This window comes from Cibotium barometz, chromosome 11 (assembly GCF_041138505.1).
Source record: "Cibotium barometz isolate CiBa-2024 chromosome 11, ASM4113850v1, whole genome shotgun sequence".
NCBI lineage: Eukaryota > Viridiplantae > Streptophyta > Polypodiopsida > Cyatheales > Cibotiaceae > Cibotium > Cibotium barometz.
Genome location: NC_141056.1, coordinates 20328712 through 20353340, shown reverse-complemented (window position 1 = coordinate 20353340; position 24629 = coordinate 20328712). Strand labels below are relative to the sequence as shown.

At 42.8% G+C, this 24629-nt stretch overlaps 1 pseudogene across 1 annotated transcript; it reads left to right on the top strand.

Moving 5' to 3' along the window:
• Nucleotides 1-23359: 23359 nt before the first annotated feature.
• LOC147633878 (photosystem I reaction center subunit III, chloroplastic pseudogene) lies at nucleotides 23360-24316 on the top strand (annotated as a pseudogene). Its single transcript, XR_015266943.1, has one exon. The product of XR_015266943.1 is annotated as a photosystem I reaction center subunit III, chloroplastic pseudogene (transcript).
• Nucleotides 24317-24629: the final 313 nt, after the last annotated feature.

Sequence of the window (24629 nt, the reverse complement as noted above, 5' to 3'; positions counted from 1 at the left end):
TAGAATTGGAAATCACAAGCCTTCGCACATCTTTTGCACGCTTGAATAATGAAGAAGAAACACATGCCCAATGCCTAGCACAACTGGAGATCTTGGATGAGAGGCGACTTCAGGCACTTCAAAATTTGGAGGCTGCACAACAACGGCGCAAGGCAAGACATGACACTCTCACAAAGAAGAAGAAGAAGCCAGAACTCAAGCAAGGAAGCTTAGTCATGAGGTGTGATGGCCGTGTGGAGAAACGGCTAGATAAGAAGCTTCTTCGACGATGGGAAGGCCCCTTCAGGATAAAGCAAAAGTTCAAAAATAACACCTATCTTCTAGAGGATGCAAGTGGCCAGGAAGTTCCCGGACGTGCCAATGAGTACCGGCTAAAGATATTCTACCCTCGAGCACCATGGCCAGCAGACCCCCCAGGCAAGCATGGAGGATCTGCTGGGGGGGGGAAAGATGTGACGTGAAAAATTGATATCTTTCATTGTCAATTTTGTGCATATTTTGATGGTTTCGCAATGGTAATAAGGTGGAAGCTTGTCCAAGAAGATTGCGGCGCCCACAATGGAATAACGGCGTGGTGATGCGGCGGCTTGGCGGCTACCCCGATAACAGCATTCTATCTTCAAATATAATGGTTTTACTTGATTTAGGGTGCACACATTGTAAATGCCACAAGTATGCTTGATAAATACTTTGGTATGGTAGATAGGCTAGTGATGTGGAAAATAAAAGTGGGCCTTCATGCTCACATGGATTTTAATTGTATTATTAATATGGTATTCACCATAAGGCAACAAGTTGGGGAGTGTGGAAGGCATGTGGAGGAGTGTGTGTAGGTGCATAATTGGAAAAGATTCTTCTAGAATGCCTACATGGAAGAGGAGAATTCCGCCATGTGTAAATAGGGTCTCCACCTACATGCCACTTAGGCTTGGCTATTATCTTATCACACTCTCAAAGTCAAAAAGTCTTCAATTTAATAATCAATAGAAGACTTAGCCTAAGAGGACAATTGATAATGACATCTACCCTTATGTCACTGAAGGATTGAAGATTTTTATGTTGTAATTTGTAACAATGGAAGAGAGGGTGATTCTCCACCTATAAAAGGAGCCCTCCTCTCCCTTTCAAATCAAGGAATGAGCCTCCTCAATTGAGCATTTTGTGTCATTACCATTCTCTTATCTTTCAAACCCTTATTCAAACACTCTCTTTACATGTGAATGTCTCATTTAGCATTAGCTCCTCATGCTTAACCCAATTTTGGACCTCTTTGATGATTCATGATAAGGGGGATAAGGAGTTATTATCTTGGCGGGCCTGTGACTTCTCAAGGTAGCCCTTGCCTTATTGCCGCCCTCCTTTGGAGGTACCAATGGTTTTAGCGGTAATGAGCATGTGGAAAGACTTTGGGGACCATAGGTAAATCTTCACGATTGTCCGTTGAGCAATGTTAACCCTTACCCTCTAGCTTAAATCATGAAGGAGATGAGAGGCAAGAGACTTTGGGGACCATAGGTAAATCTTCACGATTGTCCGCTGAGCAATGTTAACCCTTACCCTCTAGCTTAAATCATGAAGGAGATGAGAGGCAAGAGGCTATGTGAAAATTGAGGTTTCATGCAAAGAGAGAGAAGTGCAGTTTTTGTGGTCCAATATCCAAATTTCAACCGGTAATTACTCATCACTCGGGTATTGTTTTCTAAAATTGATCATATGGCTAGGAAGCTCTTTCTATGCTCTTTCCACTCATGTAACTAATTTCATAATCCCTTACTTCATTGATGATTAGAATTTCTCCCAAAGTTGCTAATTTTTAGGCGAATTTTGGCAGTTTTATAGTCTCGTAGTAAAATGCTCATAACTTTTCGCTCGGTTGTCCGTTTTTGAAAGTTTTTATATGGGCGCGAAGCTCTCTTCAAGCTCTACGCACGTATCTAATAATCTCTTGCACAGCCTATGTGGATTTAAAACTGCAATTCTCTGTGTATCTTTATTTTTATAGAATTTTGGCAGTTTTATAGTCTTGCAGTAAAATGCTCATAACTTTTCGCTCGGTTGGCCGTTTTTGAAAGTTTTTATATAGACGTGAAGCTCTCTTCAAGCTCTACGCATCTATATAATCCTCTTTTGCACAGCCTTTATGGATTTAAAACTGTAATTCTCTGTGTATCTCTGTTTTTATAGCTTTTTGGCCACTCTTTCTTCTTAATCATGATTAATTCCTCCTAATCTCTTATCAAAAGGCAAACCCCATGTGTCTTATCCTCTTGTAAGTGATTGCCATATTCATTTTCTTTAATATGTTCCGTCCAAATCGCCCAATTCGAACGGATGAACCTTACCAATATTCCCCGTATGTTTCCGTTCACATAATCCTGAGCCGGAAGATTTTCTTCCAACAAAGAATTGCCCTTTTGTTTGGAGCTGCAAGACTGGCAGAAATTCTTGCATCTCCGGAGCCTTTCATCTTTCCTTCCATGAATTATGATCTCACCTTTGATGTGTATATCTTTATCCTAATCTAGGGAGAGAAAGGGAGGTGAGGAGGCTGTGAGGTTTCATACAAGTGTGTTTTGATTCTGAGAAGTGACCGAAGTCCAAACCCCAACTTCGTGTCACATCTTTTGGTGGAGACGACGGGCAGGTTCTACTTAGAATTATTCTATTTTAACCTCAAGGTCCCGCATGATTAAAGGAAAGTTGTTTTGAAACAAGTAAATTTCCCTTGTCACTACTCATCTTTTGGTGCAAGATGTTCAACATTCCGGTGTTCCGTGGATCGGAAGGAGAAGACCCGGGGAGTTATCTCCGAGAGTTTAACCGAGCATGCCGCTTGACGGGTTGGTCTATGAAGGAGAGGGCAGAAATACTTCCAGATTTCTTGGAGCGTATGGCCTTAACTTGGCATGAGGCTTTGCCAGAGGAGTCCAAGAATGATTGGGAAAGGTTGACCAAAGCAATGAAGGAGAGATTTGGGACAGTGGAGTCGCCAAATGCTTTACTATTGCAATTGGATCAAATTTTCCAAAAGGATGGAGAGTCAGTTTCTGCCTTTTCAGTGAGGTATGAAGCCTTATTCATCAAATATCAACAAGCTGCTTTACATGTTGTTGCTTCTTCTTCTTCACCTTCTATGGAAGATTCAAAGAGTTCTTTAGCAATGGAGCACCTTAAGATGAGCAAGTTTATCAGGGCTTTGGATCCCCGCTTGCATGGAAAAGTTCTTAGCAAAGATCCCACTAGTTTTAAAGAGGCCCTTCGTATTGCTTTGAAGAAGGAGGCCACTCTTCATATTGAGTCCACATTCCAATCTTCTCCAAGTGTGCCAACCCCACCACGAGTAGAGATAGCCTCAACATCTCAGGTACAAGCTCCATCCTTGGATCATAACATTGCACAACTTATGGCAGAATTTGCTGATTTGAAGTTACACTTAGTCAATGCAAGGCCACCTAGGGTTCCACGAGCTGAGGATAAACCTAGGGATAGAAGTAGCGTCACATGCTATGAATGTCAAGAGAAGGGACACTATCGCACTGAGTGTCCAAAGTTGAGGAAAAGTGAGGATAAAAGTTTAGCACTTTTAGAGAAAACATGCTCAGAAGAAGAAGAGGAAACATTGATGCCATTAATGGCAAAAAGGGGTCGTAAAACTAGGGGTCAAGAAGAAGAAGAAGAAGATAAATCTGAAGAAGAGGAGAAAAATAAGAAGAAGAAGAAGTCATCTAGGAGAAAAATTGGACAATCTGATTTTCCTCTTGGACAAGGATCTCTTAGTTATGACCTCTTGACAGATCTTAGGGAGAAAACGGCACAAATCACATTTGGGCAACTTTTGGCACTCTCTCCCAAGCTCAGAAAGGAATGGGGTAAGCTGGCTAGCATAAGGGAATCTAGGAAAAAGAAGAAGAAGGATAATGGGACTCCTATGGTTCAGAAAGTGGATATTGATGTAGGAGATGACGTGCCTGTGATTGATGTCATCATTGAGGGGCAGACAATTTCTAATGCATACATTGATGGAGGTGCATCAATCAATGTCATGAGTGAAAAAACAATGAAAGATGCTGATTTAAAGTTGTCTTCTACCAACTCTCCCTATCGCATCAAACTTGCTGATAATACTAGGGTGAAAACCTTAGGAATTGTCAAGAATTTGGGAGTGGATGTATGTGGTATTTCTGTGCCTACGACTTTTCAGGTCATTCCTACAAAGCCTGATGCTAGGGCTTACCCATTGATATTGGGTAGGCCATGGCTTCGCCAAGTGAAGGCAATTCAAAAGTGGGAGACAGGTGATCTTATTCTACAAGGTGAGAATAAGAAGGTCCACTACAACATCAAGAGTCGTCGCAAGAAGGTGGTAAGAGGTGAACCTTCAACTTCTGAAAGTTCAGAGTCAGAGTCATCCGATGAAGAAGAGACAAGTGGTAGCTCCGAGGATTCCACCTCAGGAGGAGAGGTGGAGGGAGTTGCATTTGGTCTTTCCCTAGGAAGGGATCGAGGGGATGCTGAAGACAATGGAGCCTTGGAAGGGGAAGCTTCGTCAACCATGTGCAAGAAAGGAGATGTGGACCTCACTAGTCTTCACCAACAGAATGAACTTCTTCTTGATGAGTCCATAGCAGGTACTGAAAGGGAGGATTACTTAAAAATGTTGGACGGATTTCCTAACCTTTTTGCAAACAGCTACTCACAAGTACGCCAAGTTACCCTAGTAGAGCACAAGATTGATCTCAAGCCCCAAAGTAAGCCAGTGGTGCAGCGGCTAAGGCGTTTGGGAGTAGTGCAAGCAGAGGTGCTTAAGAAGGAGGTAACTAATTTGCTTGAAGCTGGATTTATTTTTCCAGTAGAGAATTCAGAGTGGATTTCCCCAGTTGTAGTTACTCCCAAAAAGGGTGGAAAATGGCGTGTGTGTGTGGACTTTCGCCCCTTGAATGCATGCACAAAGAGGGATTATTATCCTCTACCCTTTCAGGATGAGATTTTGGATCAAGTTGCAGGTCATGAGTTGTATTCAGTGTGCGATGGATACTCTGGATACTTTCAAATCCGGATTTGTGAAGAAGATCAAAGGAAAACCTCATTTATCACCCCTTGGGGAGTGTATGCCTATAGGGTGATGCCATTTGGCTTGACCAATGCACCAGCAACTTTTCAACGCTTCATGAGTCAGGTATTTGCACCTTACTTGGGGAAGTTTATAAGGGTCTTTCTGGATGATTTTTGCATTTATTCAAGCCGCATGGATCACTTGGAAAAGTTGAGGTTGGCCTTGCAAAGTATTGATGATGCAAAAGGGTGTCTTAATCCTGGAAAATGCCGCTTGGCACGAAGGAAGGTGGTTCTCTTGGGACATGTTATCTCAGAAGAAGGCATAGAGATGGATCCTGAGAAGGTGCAGGCAATTGTGGCCCTCCCACCACCTACCAATGTAAGGGAGGTAAGGAGGATTTTGGGTAAAACAAAGTATTACCAACGCTTTGTTGACATGTTCTCTGAGAAGATGTATCCTATAAATCTGTTAACAAAGAAGAATGTTTCTTTCCAATGGGGGCCCGATCAAATTCAATCTTTTTGTTTGCTCAAGGAACGCATGAGTCAAAGTCCAATTGTGCAGCCTCCTAGGTGGGGGGAGGACTTTTATGTGAACCCAAGTGTCTCATCACATTCAGTGGGTGCTATTCTCTTGCAAAAGGGAGAGCAAGGGCGTATGCAACCAGTGTATTATGCAAGCCGACAACTCACTGATGCCGAGGAGAGGTATGGTGAAATGGAGAAAGGTGGTTTGTCTCTTGTTTTTGCAGTAAAGAAGTTCAGGTCATACTTGTTACCTCTCCCTTTTTTCTTGAGCTTCAAGAATTCTCTTTCACTTTTATTACAGAAAACACCACTAGGGCCTCTCTTGCAGATTTGCTTACCAGGAAGGAAGAGGAAGAAGGAACAGGAGCAAAGGAAGAAGTATATGAAGATTTGGAGACACCACCAACTGCTTTCACTATGCATTTTGATGGAGCCTTTAGCCCTTCCAGGCAATGTGGGGCTGGGGGGATAGTTTTATTTGATCCAAAAGGAAAAGAGGTATGGGCCAAGGGTAGGGAATTTCCAAAGGCTATATCAAATAATGTGGCTAAGTACAATGCATTAATTTGGGGATTAGAAGACTGCATAAAAGATGGAATTGAAGAAGTAGAGGTTAAAGGGGATTCACAATTGGTCATCCGATAAATGAAAGGAGAGTATAAGGCAAGGAGTCCTAATCTCCAAGAATTGTATAAAAAGGCAATGGAGTTGAAAGAAGCTTTTGAGTTTTGTAAATTTGTGCATGTTAACAGGAAGGATAATCAAAAGGCTGATGAATTGGCTACTAAAACCTTGGCTTCTTTCAAAGTAGCTACTCTTGCATTAATGGATACAGGTTGGCCTGAGCTCCAAGATGTTCAACACTATTTAGATACAGGATACTTCCCTCCTGGATTGAATCCTCAACAGAAGCAAAGGCTCACCAGGAAAGCTCATCCTTACACAATTCTAGGGGATGTTCTTTACAAGCAAGGTAAGGATAAGATTCTTAGGAGGGTGGTGAGCCTAGAGGAGTCTAAAAGGATTATGGAATTATGTCATGAATGTTCAGGTCACTTTGCCTCAGCCAGCACAACTCGGAGGATCCTTAACACAGGGTATTATTGGCCTCGACTCAGCAAAGATGTCCATGAGTGGTGCAGAAGCTGTGAAGTATGCCAGGCATATGGGCATAAGCAATTGGTTCCTGGACCCTTAAACCCTATCCCAGCATATGGTCCATTTGAAAGGTGGGGATTAGATTTTGTAGGCCCACTTCCTCGTTCCTCACATGGGAAGTATTACATATTGGTGGCCACAGATTATGCAACAAGGTGGGCAGAAGCAAAGGCTATTTTCAATAATAAAGCAATGGCTGTGGCATCTTTTCTCAGGGAATACATATGTGCCCGATTTGGGTGTCCATTAGAAATCCTTACGGATGGGGGGAGGTCTTTCAGGAATGACTTGATTGAGGCTTTGGTGCAGAAATTAAAAATAAAGCATGCTATGTCAACTCCCTATTATCCCCAATGTAATGGTTTAGTAGAAAAAACCAATGGACTGCTTTGTGGATCTTTGTCTAAGCTAGTGGATACTATGAAGAGAAAGTGGGATGTGCATTTGCCAGAGGTCCTATGGGCCTATAGGACAACTCACAAACTCTCTCTTGGTTTCACACCTTTTCAGTTAGTTTATGGAATGGAGGCTATTTTGCCAATAGAATTGGAAATCACAAGCCTTCGCACATCTTTTGCACGCTTGAATAATGAAGAAGAAACACATGCCCAATGCCTAGCACAACTGGAGATCTTGGATGAGAGGCGACTTCAGGCACTTCAAAATTTGGAGGCTGCACAACAACGGCGCAAGGCAAGACATGACACTCTCACAAAGAAGAAGAAGAAGCCAGAACTCAAGCAAGGAAGCTTAGTCATGAGGTGTGATGGCCGTGTGGAGAAACGGCTAGATAAGAAGCTTCTTCGACGATGGGAAGGCCCCTTCAGGATAAAGCAAAAGTTCAAAAATAACACCTATCTTCTAGAGGATGCAAGTGGCCAGGAAGTTCCCGGACGTGCCAATGAGTACCGGCTAAAGATATTCTACCCTCGAGCACCATGGCCAGCAGACCCCCCAGGCAAGCATGGAGGATCTGCTGGGGGGGGGAAAGATGTGACGTGAAAAATTGATATCTTTCATTGTCAATTTTGTGCATATTTTGATGGTTTCGCAATGGTAATAAGGTGGAAGCTTGTCCAAGAAGATTGCGGCGCCCACAATGGAATAACGGCGTGGTGATGCGGCGGCTTGGCGGCTACCCCGATAACAGCATTCTATCTTCAAATATAATGGTTTTACTTGATTTAGGGTGCACACATTGTAAATGCCACAAGTATGCTTGATAAATACTTTGGTATGGTAGATAGGCTAGTGATGTGGAAAATAAAAGTGGGCCTTCATGCTCACATGGATTTTAATTGTATTATTAATATGGTATTCACCATAAGGCAACAAGTTGGGGAGTGTGGAAGGCATGTGGAGGAGTGTGTGTAGGTGCATAATTGGAAAAGATTCTTCTAGAATGCCTACATGGAAGAGGAGAATTCTGCCATGTGTAAATAGGGTCTCCACCTACATGCCACTTAGGCTTGGCTATTATCTTATCACACTCTCAAAGTCAAAAAGTCTTCAATTTAATAATCAATAGAAGACTTAGCCTAAGAGGACAATTGATAGTGACATCTACCCTTATGTCACTGAAGGATTGAAGATTTTTATGTTGTAATTTGTAACAATGGAAGAGAGGGTGATTCTCCACCTATAAAAGGAGCCCTCCTCTCCCTTTCAAATCAAGGAATGAGCCTCCTCAATTGAGCATTTTGTGTCATTGCCATTCTCTTATCTTTCAAACCCTTATTCAAACACTCTCTTTACATGTGAATGTCTCATTTAGCATTAGCTCCTCATGCTTAACCTAATTTTGGACCTCTTTGATGATTCATGATAAGGGGGATAAGGAGTTATTATCTTGGCGGGCCTGTGACTTCTCAAGGTAGCCCTTGCCTTATTGCCGCCCTCCTTTGGAGGTACCAATGGTTTTAGCGGTAATGAGCATGTGGAAAGACTTTGGGGACCATAGGTAAATCTTCACGATTGTCCGCTGAGCAATGTTAACCCTTACCCTCTAGCTTGAATCATGAAGGAGATGAGAGGCAAGAGGCTATGTGAAAATTGAGGTTTCATGCAAAGAGAGAGAAGTGCAGTTTTTGTGGTCCAATATCCAAATTTTAACCGGTAATTACTCATCACTCGGGTATTGTTTTCTAAAATTGATCATATGGCTAGGAAGCTCTTTCTATGCTCTTTCCACTCATGTAACTAATTTCATAATCCCTTACTTCATTGATGATTAGAATTTCTCCCAAATTTGCTAATTTTTAGGCGAATTTTGGCAGTTTTATAGTCTCGTAGTAAAATGCTCATAACTTTTCGCTCGGTTGTCCGTTTTTGAAAGTTTTTATATGGGCGCGAAACTCTCTTCAAGCTCTACGCACGTATCTAATCATCTCTTGCACAGCCTATGTGGATTTAAAACTGCAATTCTCTGTGTATCTCTGTTTTTATAGAATTTTGGCAGTTTTATAGTCTTGCAGTAAAATGCTCATAACTTTTCGCTCGGTTGGCCGTTTTTGAAAGTTTTTATATAGGCGCGAAGCTCTCTTCAAGCTCTACGCATCTATATAATCCTCTCTTGCACAGCCTTTATGGATTTAAAACTGTAATTCTCTGTGTATCTCTGTTTTTATAGCTTTTTGGCCACTCTTTCTTCTTAATCATGATTAATTCCTCCTAATCTCTTATCAAAAGGCAAACCCCATGTGTCTTATCCTCTTGTAAGTGATTGCCATATTCATTTTCTTTAATATGTTCCGTCCAAATCGCCCAATTCGAACGGATGAACCTTACCAATATTCCCCGTATGTTTCCGTTCACATAATCCTGAGCCGGAAGATTTTCTTCCAACAAAGAATCGCCCTTTTGTTTGGAGCTGCAAGACTGGCAGAAATTCTTGCTTCTCCGGAGCCTTTCATCTTTCCTTCCATGAATTATGATCTCACCTTTGATGTGTATATCTTTATCCTAATCTAGGGAGAGAAAGGGAGGTGAGGAGGCTGTGAGGTTTCATACAAGTGTGTTTTGATTCTAAGAAGTGACCGAAGTCCAAACCCCAACTTCGTGTCACAGTAGTATCCCCATGGACCGGGTCGTAAAGTCTCACAAACCATCGGGGATGCCGTATGATAATGATGCCTCACCCAAACCCGCTATTTTTTGCATAGGGACCTCTTGGGCACTATGCAAAAAATAGCGGGTAGCAACGCACTGTCCCACCCATCCGACGTACGATGGTGGTGAAAATTTGCAAGTAGTGGGGTAGTAGCCTGTGGACCCGCTCGTAAAGTTTCACCACCATCGAACATCGTATGATAATGATGCCCACCCAAACCTGCTATTTTTTGCATAGGGGACCCCTTGGGCACTATGCAAAAAATAGCGGCTGGCAACACACCGTCCCACCCATTCGGGCATCCACCAATGGTGGTGAAACTTTGCAAGTGAAGGGGAAGCAGCCCCATGGACCCAGTCGCAAATTTTCACCACCATCAAACACCACTCACTCGTCGCAAATATTCACTCCCAAACCATGAACAGAAGGATACAAAATATATGGTCACAACAACTAAAAAGCCAACTAATAATTTATATGGGTAGAAGATACATAGTGAGAGAAAGATATAAAATGAAGGGCAATGGATACAAAAAATAAGAGGGAGACTACAATATGAATCCAGAGACTCTTTAGCTCTGAGGGTCTCGAAGATGCTTACATGCTCGTGCTGGGGTAAGGTCCATCATGGGGGGCTTGCCTTCTTGCTGTTAACTCACCGAATTGTGAGTTTTAGAGTAAGAACTAGATGAAAGTATATGATTGCCTCCTTGCCCCTCATACTGCACAAACTCGATGCTGCTCTTGCGCATCTGACCCCGCACATAGTAGTTGACCTGCCAATATCATGTTGTGGGCATCAAATGAGTATCCATAATCATCAGTCACATCACACTCAAGGGTGCACTTGGGCCTAGTGCACCTCAGAATGTAGTACTCCACCTCTTGCTCATTGCCCTCCTAGGCAATGACTGCAAAAACATCACCCACTATCAAAATATCTATCAAAGAATCATGATATGTCCCCTCAGGTAGTGTGAGAGGATCAGAAATGGTGGGGGTAATGCTCCTCGCTCTGGCCTCAACAACTGCTATCTACAACCAAGAATCAACCCACTCTCGCATCTTGCACAGTGGAGTAGTCACCATCAATGCATGACCCACAAAAGCATGAACAATGCCATGTGAAGATGGTGGGATCATCATAGGATGTGCTCCTAATGGAGTGTAGTCTATGTGTGCCTACAACTGTCACACAATATGGACAAGCAAAATAAAGGACACTACTGTTAACACACCAAAAGAACCTACTGACAATCCGGGCATCTCGTTGAGGGAAGGAAGAGGTAGCACTAGTGGTCAAATGCACCACTACATGCTGTGCATCTCGAAAGTGCTCACTATCATGGTGGAGATGGTGGCGTCTAAGGGCATGTTTGACACACGCACCTACACCATCATTCTCCCTCTTTCCATGCCCTGTCTCGAAGAAGGTCCAAATCACCTAGAAGCCTGTCATGCGATGCCAAGAATACAGCCAATAAAACTGACGAGCACTCTTGAACTTTGCCCCACATCCATCAGACCATATCCACCGCCCTGTCCATGTGACTCCATGCTCCCTCAAAAAGTCATCATCATGATGATGGAAGCAATGCTGCACAAAATGGGAGCTGTGAGAGCGATCGTCACACTAATGTAAAAGCGATACTCTCTAATGATGACTCGCTCCTCTGGGGTGCTCTCTATGCCATCTACTACCACCTTAGCATGCCGATAACTAATATGCACCATGATGGCCACCTAGTCAAGCACACAAGAATGGGGATTGTTAGATTCATAAACAACATTAATATAAAATATCTTGAAGGCCTTAAATTTTAAAATGAGGCAATGTCTCATGCAATACTTGCTTAGAAAAGTAGTACTCTACCCCTGGATCTCCTACTGTGGTGCAAATGTGTAACTCTCTGCAAACCACAGAGACAACTACACCAATAGGAAACTACTATGGGCTGGCACAAAACTGATGGTCCTACCACTTGGCACCATGATCATGATGTATGTAGGTATAGATGGATTCTGTAAATGTGCTCATGAACATCGCCACATGCTGAATGGTGCTCCACTAGCTGTAATCTACTCAACTACCCATGTGTGACATACTCATACTGGCTCCATGTCACCACCTCACACCGAGAAATCCTCCTCGCACAAGTGAATCATGGCCAAGCTGTCGCATGAGGTACAAGTCCCCATGACACAAGCCATACGATGTGGTGGACAACATCCTCCGCCCGTGGGCATAATAGCGAGTGAACAAAGTCCCTCGGGCTATAAGGCACCACCCCCTGATGGCTAGATAAGCCACGAAAGTCATCATACAAAAGCTGAAATCCAACGTGGTACCTACAAAGACATGTGTCACGTTGCCTCGAGTAGCGCACAAACCAAGGCTTGCAAGCCTCAAAGAAAGGTTGGCTGATGGTGTGCAGACCTGAACTTAAAGTACAACTCTGTTTGTTTCATCTCAAGAAAGCAACCCCCATGCACTATGTACTCCCCAATGACGAATCATCCGCCGCAACGCCTTTTTGTACTTTGGTGATGCACGACAATGCTCCTCCCAAAACCTCTCTATCATCGCCCTCATCTCAGGGACCAATAAATGACTACATCTACGTGCACGGCCACTACTAGCCCATAGAGCACCCTTAATCCCACTGTCCAAGCTCTGTTTCCTCACAAACCCTACATGAAGTGCTTGACAACGAATCTGAAGTATGCGAGAAGTGGCGTGATGCGTACCTGGCAAGACACTGCTGGAAACAAATGTTGTAAGGGCACATCTTGCAGAGCCAATCCGTCTGGATGCATCTTGCACTTAACTGTGCTACTGTAGGACTGCCTCAAGCTCCATAGCACCAACACCGGCCCTCCTCGAATGTGGGCTGCAGATCGCAGAAGCGGCGGTACACTATGCCATGCACGAGTGCCGTAGCAACACACCTAGCACACTAGAATGTAATGCTACATTGAGGTCAACAAAGTACTTATCGAAGATAACATTGGCATGGTTTCGTGCACCAGAACCAGAAAGGGATTTCCCATGAGAAGATGCCTCATGAGCAACATCGGAGGGTGGAGTGGCAAGCACATGGTCAACAGTGTCATCGGCATCACCGAAGTGAGGAGTGCCAACAAAACGGCAGGAAGGGCATGAGCACCACATCGACGAGCGACATCAAGGTCATGGGCCGCACTAGATGGAGGAGTGCCAAGCTCATAGGTGTCGCCCAAGAGAGGTGAGGCAAACTCATGGGTTGCGCCCGAGGTTGGAGAGGCACTGGGTAGAGGAGTGGCAAACTCCTAGAAGGCACCTGACAAAGGAGTGGCAAGCTCGGATGGTGCACCCAAAGATGGAGAGCCGCCAAATGGAGGAGTGGCTAGCTCATGGACAACACGGGGTGGGGTGTTCGGGCACGGCACCGCGGGGGCCGGGGGGCGTGAGGGCACGGCACCGGGGTGTTTGGGCACGGCTCTGCGGGGCCGGGGTGGGATGTTCGGGCACGGCACCGCGGGGGCCGGGGGGCGTGAGGGCACGGCACCGCGGTGTTCGGGCACACGGCTCCGCGGGGGCCGGGGTGGGGTGAGGGCACGGCACCGGGGTGTTCGGGCACGGCTCCGCGGGGGCCGGGGTGGGGTGTTTGGGCACGGCACCGCGGGGGCCGGGGGGCGTGAGGGCACGACACCGGGGTGGCCGGGGGGCGTGAGGGCACGACACCGGGGTGTTCGGGCACACGGCTCTGCGGGGGCCGGGGTGGGGTGTTCGGGCACGGCACCACGGGGGTAAGGGGGGCACGGCATCGGGGTGTGAGGGCGCGGCTCCGCGGGGGCCGTGCGGGCTGCGGGGGGGCACGGCACCGTGGGGGCCGAGGGGCGTGAGGGCATGGCACCGGCGTGTTCGCATGACAAAAGTTGGAGAGCCACCAAAGATAGGAGTGTCCACCTCATGGGCGGCACCTGTGGAGTGACAACCGCATGGGTAAGGTGTAAGGGAGGAGTGGCAAAGGGCTCAAAATAGTGTGCAAAAAGAATTGTGGGAGAATGAGGAGGAGAAGGAGGTGGAGTGGGGTCATGGGGAAGAGATAGAGAATGGATGGGGGGAGGAGATGATGCCTCATCAATCGAAACACCGTGCGTTGCAATGCTCGAGCCCTTACTTTGCATTCATGATTTCTTCTCCTATTTTCCATGCGAACCCTTGCTTGCTCTTCATGAACAAGGTGGATCGGGGGATCCTATTGCCTATTGTTTTTTCTACTCCTACAACTTTGTGAACCCATGCTAAGAAGTAGGAAAAAAGAGATTAAGCAAAAAATAAAAGATAATTAAGATTAAAGTAATACTAGAACAAGATTAACATATGCTTGGAATGGAGCCATCTCCAAAGTTGGTGAAGCTCTAAGAATGAGGGAGACTCCAGAAATTGGGCTATATATACCAAGCTAGTTAGCATTTCATTGGTTAAATTAGATTATGGATAAAATCTAGATTTTTACAGATAATGATAATTTATTATAAAATAGTAAAAAATATTAAAATATAATTACAATTTTTAGAAATGATGAATGAACTAATTATTTTAAGTAATGAATATTATTTTTTATTTATTTAATAAATAAAATTTATTTATGTAATACATAAAATTTAATTGATTAATAAATAATATTAAAATTTCTTTAGACATATTTCAAGTTTTTTTCCAAAAAATATTTTTATAAAATATGATTTTTTAAATAATAAGAATTTATTTAATTATATCATAATATTCACTTGCTTGAAACATAAAAATAAATATTAATTTTTAATAACATATTTTGTTTAATAAATAATATTTATTTAATTTAAAAATTATATTTATTTATTTATTTTGGAGGAGAGCCTTAAAATTATATTACATAATTTTATTTTGAAAATTTTTATTAAAGAAATTATTTTAAAATGTTTTTTTGTATTAATTAAATCATGAAATATAAAAGTGGCACGCATTTTGCCATGTGGCAAAATTCTGCTGACATGGAACCTCCATGCAGTATTCCTCATGCTCAAGTGTGAGGTGGCAATGCTATGCATGTATATGATGTGTCATGCCATGTAGGCACAAAAAGTCAACCAAGTTGATTGTGCTGAGGTGGCAAGATGACATGGACATTCTTGATTACGTGGAAATGCCATGTATGCATTCTTGGACATTCTTGATTACGTGGAAATACCATGTATGCATTTGATGTGGCATGCCATGTAGGCTTTAGGGAGTCAACCTTATTGACTAAGTTGAGGTGGCAAGATGACAAGGCATGATGAGATGGCAAGATGCTTATGTGTAGTCTCCTCCATATGATGTGGCATGTACATGTAGGACTAAGCCTATGTTACCATAGCTCAATTGCTTGACAAATGGCATACTCTTTAGGCTTGGTGAAACACCAAGCCTAATAGGGTTCCTTTGTTTTAGACTTTGGGCAGACAAATAGTAAAAAAATGATTATGATGGCTAGAAATTGGGCTTCCCTTACTCAAATTCACTGTTTTTTTTTGTTAAATTCATCATGACAAGTACTTTGATCCATAAGAAATTGAAGTGCAATGAGGTTGTATAAAATTTATATAATTAAATTATTAAACTTTTGCAAGCCTTGAAATCCAACTGTTAAAATTGCAATTTGACAATATGGCCACATTCATACATATTTTTCTAACTTCTCATTGTTGGATTTTTAATGATGAGCTTCACATTTGCCAAGATCTTGAATAGAAAATCACATGTTGCTTTACAATATTTAAAGCAACGAAAAAATATTTATAAAAAATAGTATCAAATTAAGCTCTATGCAATGTGTTACATTCATGTACGAATTGGGATGATCATTAGACTTAAGATGTAGAAGTAATAAGCATTGTATGTGTGACATATATTGCAATAAAGAAAGGTGGAAAATGCAAATGCCAAAACTTCCGTGCAATGAAACAATCACTAAATTAAATTGGATTTCCAATTTTTGAGTTGTGAATATGCATGTTTTCAGGCAACCTTTAGGGTGCCCAACTGTCAAAAGTGGTGCCCCTTATCTTATAATTGCCCCTTTACATGGCCTTACATATAATTTTTGCAACAGTCCAACTAAGGAGTAAAGATTATTTTTTGGTCATTGATTTATATGTTAATGACATGTTTGCGCTCTCACAGGCCATAAATAAGGAGAAGATTTCAACCTTCAAGGCTAAATTACATGTGTCATTTGAGATGATATATTTGGGCTTATTGCATTATTATTTGGGCATATAGTTTGTGTAGTATGATAATGGTATTATGATATAACTGCATGCAAGTTATATATAGAGGCTTCTTATATGGTTTGGTCGTGAAGACTATAAGCCTGTTACTACCCCAATAGAGACAGGTGCTAGTCTTAGTCTCCCCGAGATGCAGGTGAACCATTATCATGATGTATTACTTTATTAATAGGTTGTTGGGTGCCTAATCTATCTATGTAATATGGGGCCAGACATTAAGTTTGGGGTCTCCGAGTTGAGAAGGTTTAATACACAATCCCAAAAGTAAGCATTGGCAAGCTGCCAAGTGAGTATTCTCGTACTTTTACATGGCATTTAGTCCAGAAAGTAAATATTGGTAGGCTTCCAAGCGAGCATTCCCATACTTATAGGGCACTCACTCCCTTGGCCTATTCTATGCTAAGGGACATGATATTCAACTATATGCTTTCACAGTGATTCTAATTGGGCTAGATGTTATGACACGTGAAGTGTCCACTAGTGGCTTTTACTTTGATCTTGGTGATTCATGTATATCATGGCTTAGTAAAGAAGCAACCAACAGCTTGTACTTCACTATTTCACATCAATCTACTTTGAGTGTTGTGCTTCTCTCTATCTCTCCTTGCTTGTTGCATCGGTGTATCTGTTGCTACATTTGTCTCCACTTCAACATGTAAGCTAGGATATTTACTACGTGGAGTTCACATGAGCCCTTTCTTATTGAGTGTTAGAGTTATTTTTCTAAGAAGAGCCTTGGTAGTACAAAATCTATCCTTTGGTTAAGCTTATGAAACATTAGTTTGCTAGCTCATATTTTTCAGAAGAGATTTTAGTCCAATTCTTCCAATCTATGAGCTAGGAAGGGTAGCCAACGTATTGACTTTTGGTTGTTTGGACTAACTTTGCAACATAGATGCAGTTGCCACCACCATTAATTTTGCGAAGTAGGAGTTTGGATCGTGACTCATCAGTGGATATTTTGGAAGATAACAGAGGTGTGTCTTAACTAAGATCTATTTCAAATTGGATGTGATGAGATGTCTTGTTTGAAGAAACTTCAGCATTTCATTATAGAAAGTAAAAATGGGTTTTACTTCAAAAAAATGAAGTTTTTATTTCGTCAAAGGACGTTGAAAAACGGAGGTTTCATTTTTCCCTCCAAGAAAAGGGTTCCTAAAAAATAACCGAAGATTTCATATGGTAAAAGGATGTTGGGCAACTGTAAATTGGTACTAGGAAAGTGTGTGTTTTGAAGCTTTCATATGGTGAAAGGATGTTGGGGAAAGTTTAAAGTGGTGTTAAGAAAGTGTGAGTGTTTTGAAGATACAGGTGTTAAGAAAGTGTGAGTGTTTTGAAGATACAGGTGTTGAAGTCCCATGCAAGAGGAGCCGAGTTCAAAACCTGCTAGCTATTGAAAGCACACATGGACACGAGCACAAAAGATTCAAAAAAAAAGTGTGTCTGTGTTTTGAAATGATGTTGGGGAAACTCTAAGGTGTTGAGGGGTGGGTTTATTGGCTAGTGGTGAACAATCTAGCCAAGGATGGGTACGAGTTAGAATATCCCCCTCCCCCTTTGTTTGATGTGAGTAGGAGCCTTCAGGAAACCTGCTCTGTTTGGGTGGAAATATCCGATCTTCCTCCTTGGCTTAGATCTTCCTTACAGGATGTAGCTAGAGCGCTGGGTCATGTGCTATATATACCTGGTGTGATGATGCGGGGGGTAGGCAGTTCCATAATGTTTTTATATCGTGGAACACCAGGATTGAGACTCCGAAGTCAATAGAAATTGATTTGGGAGAGTTGGGCAAGTTGGAATTAGGTCTTAAGTTTGGCCCTTTCCCAAGAGCCTGTTTTAAGTGTGGGGGTTTCGGTCACATTGATTTGGGCAAGTTGGAATTAGGTCTTAAGTTTGGCCCTTTCCCAAGAGCCTATTTTAAGTGTGGGGGTTTCGTTCACATTGCTAGAAACTGTGATGAGGTGATGCTTGAAAAACCTGAAGGTGAGGGAAAGACAATAGGAGAGGTTGGGGGTGAAAATAGTGTTAGAGAGACTCAACCTATTGTTGGTCAAGTGGAGGAGTGGAAAGGTAAAGAGAAAGTTTCTGAAGATGAGAAGGGGCATTCGAGGGGGGGGGGGGGGGGGGGGGAATTGGGTTAAGCCAAAAGGGAAATTGAATCTTAAACATTCTAAGGATGAAGCAAGAAAGAAAGTGAGTCAATCGGGGAAGGTTGACACAGGGGATAAATCCCAGGGTGGCTTGAGTCCTTTACTATACTTAAATCCATATAGTCCATTGGGAGAGGATGATAGTGGCACTTCTTCAATTTAGAAATTTAATTGGCCAGTAGAAGAAGCTTGGAAGGGGTTACAGAGAGAGGGACATGTTCAAGGGGAAGGTGAGGAGGTGGAGATGGTTCCTGAAACAGCTCTGACATGATTTACCACAAGGACCTCTCGAGCTGTACTTGGAATGTTAAAGGCATTAAAGACAAGAAGAAAAACGCTATGTTTTGGGGAGTAGTTAAAGAGTGGGGGTTATCTATTTATGTAGTTCAAGAACACAATCTTTTTGGGGCTAAGGTTTTGAGGAGGGATAGATTTAAGGAATGGTTGGTTATGGATGGGGGGTGAATATGGGTTATAACGGTGTGATGTTTGCTATTAGGAGAGATTCAAATCCAACTATTATTGCTAATCATCCTAATGGTAGGATGTTGGTGATGGAAATTCTGATCAATGGGGAGGCAAGTTAACATATATGGAGCTCATAAATATAAAATTAGGAGTGGTATGTGGGAATGGATTAGTAATATGAATATTTTACATAAGTGTATTATTTTGGGTGACTTTAATATGGTGGATAATCTTGTAGATAGGAATGGAGGGAGTTCCATTTTAATGGGGCATGAGAAAGGTAAATGGGATTAGCTGAGATGGAAAATGCGGTTGGTGGATGGGTGGTCTAGGGGATTGGAGGGATTAGCTGAGATGGACAATGCGGTTGGTGGATGGGTGGTCTAGGGGATTGGAGGGATTCTCTTGGGCACACATATTTTAGTTTTCAATACTTGAGCTCCTCTTCTAGACTTGATAGACTATTCTTTAGCCAACAAGCTTCATGGGTACCAAACACTTTAAGGGTGGCAATTGATTTTAGCTCAGTGATGTGTGATCATATGCCTCTAAAGTGGAGTTGGGGCTGAGATGGATTAGTTTCCAATTAGAAAGTTGAGAGTTAATAACCTCTTGCTAAAAGATAGTCTTTTTATTGAATATACTGAATAAGCCATTAATAAGTTAAAAGCCAGAGGGATGACTACAAGGTCATGGAGAAGGTTTGCTAATGAGATGCAAGGATTCATTAGGGCTGTAGGGAAATTAAGAGATGAGGATAAGAGACACGAAATGAGAAATTGGACTAGATAGTTGGAATTTTTTCAAAAGAAAAGACAAGTTGATGGTCTTATTGAAGAGGAAGTCATTAAATTTTTTAGGTGTCAGAATGCTTTGAAACAGGATTAGGAGGAGAAGATTCAATAATAGTAGGAAGATTGAAAACTTTCTGTTTAAGCTGGTAGGGGGGAAGAGTAGTAGTGAAGTAGTAGGGAGATTTTAGATGAGCAAGGGCAAAAGAGAGAGGGCATTGTTTGCTATTGCAAAAAATGGGTAGAGTTTCTGGGTTCCACTCTTAGCCTTAAAGAGGACCACTCTCATAGGAGGATTCAAGCTGAAAATAAGCTTATTGGGATGGTTAATTGTTGTGTGGAGGTTGATAAATCTAGATTGCTAGAGAGAGATGTGGATATTGAGGAGTGTTGGGTGGCACTTTTGAAACTGGGAAGGGAGAAAGCTCCTGGCTGGGATGGTCTGACTGTTAAGTTTTTTATTGCTTTTTGGCTCTCTTTGAAGGACATTATTTGGGAAGTCTGTAAACAAGGCCTTTAAGATAGGGTGCTTGGATAAAGACTTTAAGGTATGTCTGGTGAAATTAATACCTAAGCAAGTTGCTTGCAATAGGTTTGGGCATTGGAGACCAATCACTTTGTTAACAGTGATATACAAAATTTTAGCCAAAGTTATTGCTATTAGGATCACTCCTATCTTGCAAAAGGTGATATCTAAAAGGCAACATGATGATATATTTGCTGCCATGCTAGGTAAAGATATTGCTTTAAAAACCCAGCAGAAATGTGTTATGCTATGGCAGGATTTGGAAAAAGCCTATGATAGAGTGTATTGGTTTTTTGTGGCTAGAGTGATGGAGAAGTTAGGCTTTGGACCCAAAATGGTAGCTTGTATTTATACTCTTACTTGGGGAAGTCAATTTAATGTTCTGTGCTGAATGGTAGAGTAATTGGAGGCTTTGTCATTAACAGATCCGTAAGACAAGGATGCCCTCTTGCCCCCTTGTTGTTTGCCATTGCTTCTCACCCATTGATTGTTGCCTTGGAAGATGTTTGTTCAAAAGGTGTTGTTATTGGATTAAGATTGAGGTTTAGTGAGCAGCTAGTCATTCAATGCTTTGCTGATGACTCATTGATGTTTCTGAAGGCTAACAATGAGAAATATGATACAAGCTTTAAACATTATTCAGGAATTTGCAAATGCCTTTGGTTCAAGGGTGCAATATCCAGAAATCCAGGATTATCAACTTGTTTGAAGATAATGATTTTGATTTACAAAGGTGGGGATGTGAGGTTGTTAAAAGAGGGAAACTTGTAAGACATCTGGGAGTCCCCTTTGGGGTTAGTGGTGGATTGGGCCTTAGACACATTCTTAGCAAAAATAAAGAAGTGGGAAGGGATCAAAATTCCTTTCCATAATAAAGTTGTGATTTTTGTAATACAGTACTGAATGCATATATTATATTTCTATGCCCTGTGTTAGAGTTTGGTAAAAGTCATTAGAATAGAATCTTGGGTCCTATAAGGGATTTTTTGTGGAGAAATGGCAAAGGCACTAGGAAGGTTATGGCTTGGTTGGGCCTAGGATAAATTGTCTATGCCAAGGGGGGATTGGGATGGTGCACTTACCCACTCAGACTTCGGCAAGGGTGGCTCAGTTTCTTCCAAAATGTATGTCTCAAGAAGAAACGTGGACTGTTATGATCAGAGAATTGGTGGAGCCCTCTTTGGTTCTATCTAAAGGGAGTTTGTAGGGTTTGGGATGGAGGGAAAAACTGTTCTCTTATGCTCCTTTAAAAATGACTGCTTCCTCCTTTTATAAGAGACTAAGTAGCAATTGGAAAGATGTGCTGAGTTTGATGGTTTGGGATGGGGGGTCTAGGGCTTCAGGGAATTCAATGCTCACCTTAAGTCTATGGTGGTCTCTTAAATACAATCCACCACTGGGCTTGTTGGACACTTATTTTGCAAGGAGGTTAAATAATAGGGGATTAAGAAGGCTAGCTGATTGTTGGGATGAGACAATGGTGGGGCGGAAAGAACTTGATCAATTGCATCAAGAATATGATCTATTTACAAGGGAAAGTGATCTAATGAGATAGGTGTTGATTCAGATTCAGGGGGGGTGGTTCTCTAGTGCCTTTGATGAGTCTTGTTAGATCAAGGACTGGGCTTGGGTTAATGGGGTGAAAGGTACAACTAGGGCATCGTATGCAGAACTAAGGAAAGGGGATTTGAATGTGGATTACTGTAACAGAATATGGAAGGTGAGCTAGAGTCCTGTCTATTGCAAAAAGAAATGGAAAGAATTGTGGGAGTGTCCTATTTTTGTTAAATTTCAGGTGTTCTTGTGGAGAATCTGTATGTGGGCTCTTCCTATTGGAGTGAAACCTGTGCAGAAGAACTTCACTAGTGGGTGTTGTCCTAGATGTAGATCTGCATTAGAGGATGGCAAACAGCTTTTTGGAATTGCCCAGCTATCTCAGAGGAGCATGGGGTAAAATAATGAAATGGGTGGAGCATGGTTTAGGGTTTCAGACACAGTGGGGGGACTGGATTCTAGGCAAATGGGCTGCTAATGCAGAGGGAGCAGATGTGTGCTATTCAATATAATCAGGGCTTGTTGTCTATGGGAAATCTAGATTTCCCATAGACAACAATATTGTGTTTTAGAATGCATTGGATGCGACAGGAATGATGCATAAGTGTATGTATATGTGTAGATCTGTGATTTGTGTGAACATGTTAGAGATTGATGGTCTGGATTTGATGTTACAGAGGATGTAGAATGACATCAACTGACTATTGTTATGGCATGGAACCCCTCTTGCATACTAGGAAAACCTAATTTGCAGTTGAATTGATGCAGGTCTCTCTAGATGTGAAGCCTAAAAGTGAAGTTTGATCCCAAGACTAAAAGATGGTACTTGAAAGAGAAGCAGATTGACCACACCTTTGTGGCCTTCATAGAGAACCCAGTGGGGACAAGGCCCACTTTTAAGATCTGGTCAAGGAAGGGAGATGTGCTGGAAAAACAGACCCCTAGAGGGTGTACCACTGAAGCATTAATGGAGGCTTCTATTTTGTTGAGCTATCATGTGTCTTGGGAACAATTCTCTTTTGTATTGGAGGAGGATAGATGGAATTTGTTATGAGAATTGCTAAACAATAGTAAATAGAGATGAGGGATAGGATGTTCACACTTGGCTTTATTTTTATGTAAAAAGCTTTTGCTATTTTGTATATATATATATATATATATATATAATTATTGGTCCCCAAAAAAAAAAGGAATCTTCCCCTCCCCTCTCCACAAGATGGGCTGGTGTGAGTAATGTGTCTCTTCCCAAAAGTTCACGTCACTGGGCTGGTGGGAGGCTGGAGGGCAGTTGGCTGCCCTCTACACAGTTCACACCACGATAAAAGAAAACTCCAGACACCCTCCGATGGAAAATGTAACACCACCAGAAACAACAGGTTAGATCTACAACCTTCGCAACACTTCGCTTTTCTTTTAACAATATAGGTTTTTGATAGCTTTTTCTAGGTAACAACCAATGGTTGCTTATTAATTTCAATATAGAATGTCTTTTTTTAAATCTTGAACGAATTTGGCAACTGCTCTAGTGGGAACTAAATCCCCTCTGGTGGCAATGTTCGGAGGGCCACCAGTGGGGCTCCTGGTGGATGGCGTGAACAGCTCCTAAGGTGGGTGTTTTTGAGAGAGAGAGGTGTGCGTGAGAGAGAGGGGATTGGAAAGGGGCAACCAATGGGTAGGCTTGGCTCCTTATCTCCACACACCCAACACGCGCTCCAATCGCCTTATCCTTTTAAGATCCGCCAGGAGCACACGCACCACGGAAGTGATAGAGAGGAGAAAGCCGCTCTACCTATACTGCACCTCCCTCCCAGCCAGGGCCATACTAGAGCTGTGAGCTATGGCGTCTACCTTGACATTCACTCCATCAGGCCTCGTGACACCTCTCAAAGAGTTGGCTTCCTGCAAGTCTTCTTTCACGAGCTCTTCTCGTCTGTCCTCGTTGCCGATAGTGAACAAGGGCCGCGTGACCTGTGCAGCCGTAACCGAGCCGAAGAATGATGGAGGCAAGCAGTTGGCCACTGCATTCGCCTTGGCTGCAGTGTTAAGCACAGCGCCGCTGGCTTGCCCGCAGGGGGCTTTGGCGGACGTTGCAGGACTGACCCCATGCAAGGACTCAAAGGCCTTTGCGAAGAGAGAGGAGAAGGAGATCAAGAAGCTTGCCAAGAGGCTGGAGAAGTACGCGCCGGACAGCGCCCCGGCGCTGGCCATCAACGCCACCATTGAGAAGACGAAGAGGAGGTTCGATTTCTACGGCAGCCATGGCCTTCTTTGTGGAACGGATGGGCTTCCACACTTGATCGTGGACGGGGATCAGGCGCACTTGGGCGAGTTTGTGTATCCGGGCATCATTTTCCTCTACATCGCCGGCTGGATCGGGTGGGTGGGGCGCTCTTACCTCATTGAGATAAAGGCCACCGCCGCGAAGCCGGCGGAGAAGGAGATTATCATCGATGTGCCGCTTGCTACCCGCCTCTCGTGGCGCGGCTTCACGTGGCCCCTGGCTGCCATCTCCGAGTTCCGTAACGGCAAGCTCATTGAGGACGCTGCCAACATCACCGTCTCCCCTAGATAAGCTTCTCGGCCTGTAATGTGTATGCTGCGTTGTTGATCGACGCGGTTATTTATCTTACGCATTTTGTTTATGTAATTTTGAACTCTGGCAAGCGTTCCTTTTGAATTAGTCTTTGTGTTTCTATTCACAAATTGATTTTCGTAATTTTAGTGTCAGACGGTTTTACTAGTCTGCGAGTCTTGCTGTCCATGGGTGGGTTTGGGACATTCCTAATCATGTGACAGACATCCTCTCTCTGCCATGGTTTATGCCACCTTGTAGTAGTAGGAGGGCCGGATATTGATGTTCCAGTGACACAGTTGGCAAGCACTACACATGAAAAACTATTAGCATTCCTAGGAATGGGTTCCTTGTATCTGAGTCCTTGTATCTGAGATGGTCACATCTGGTGGAAATATTGGAGGATTGTGCTGATTTCCTC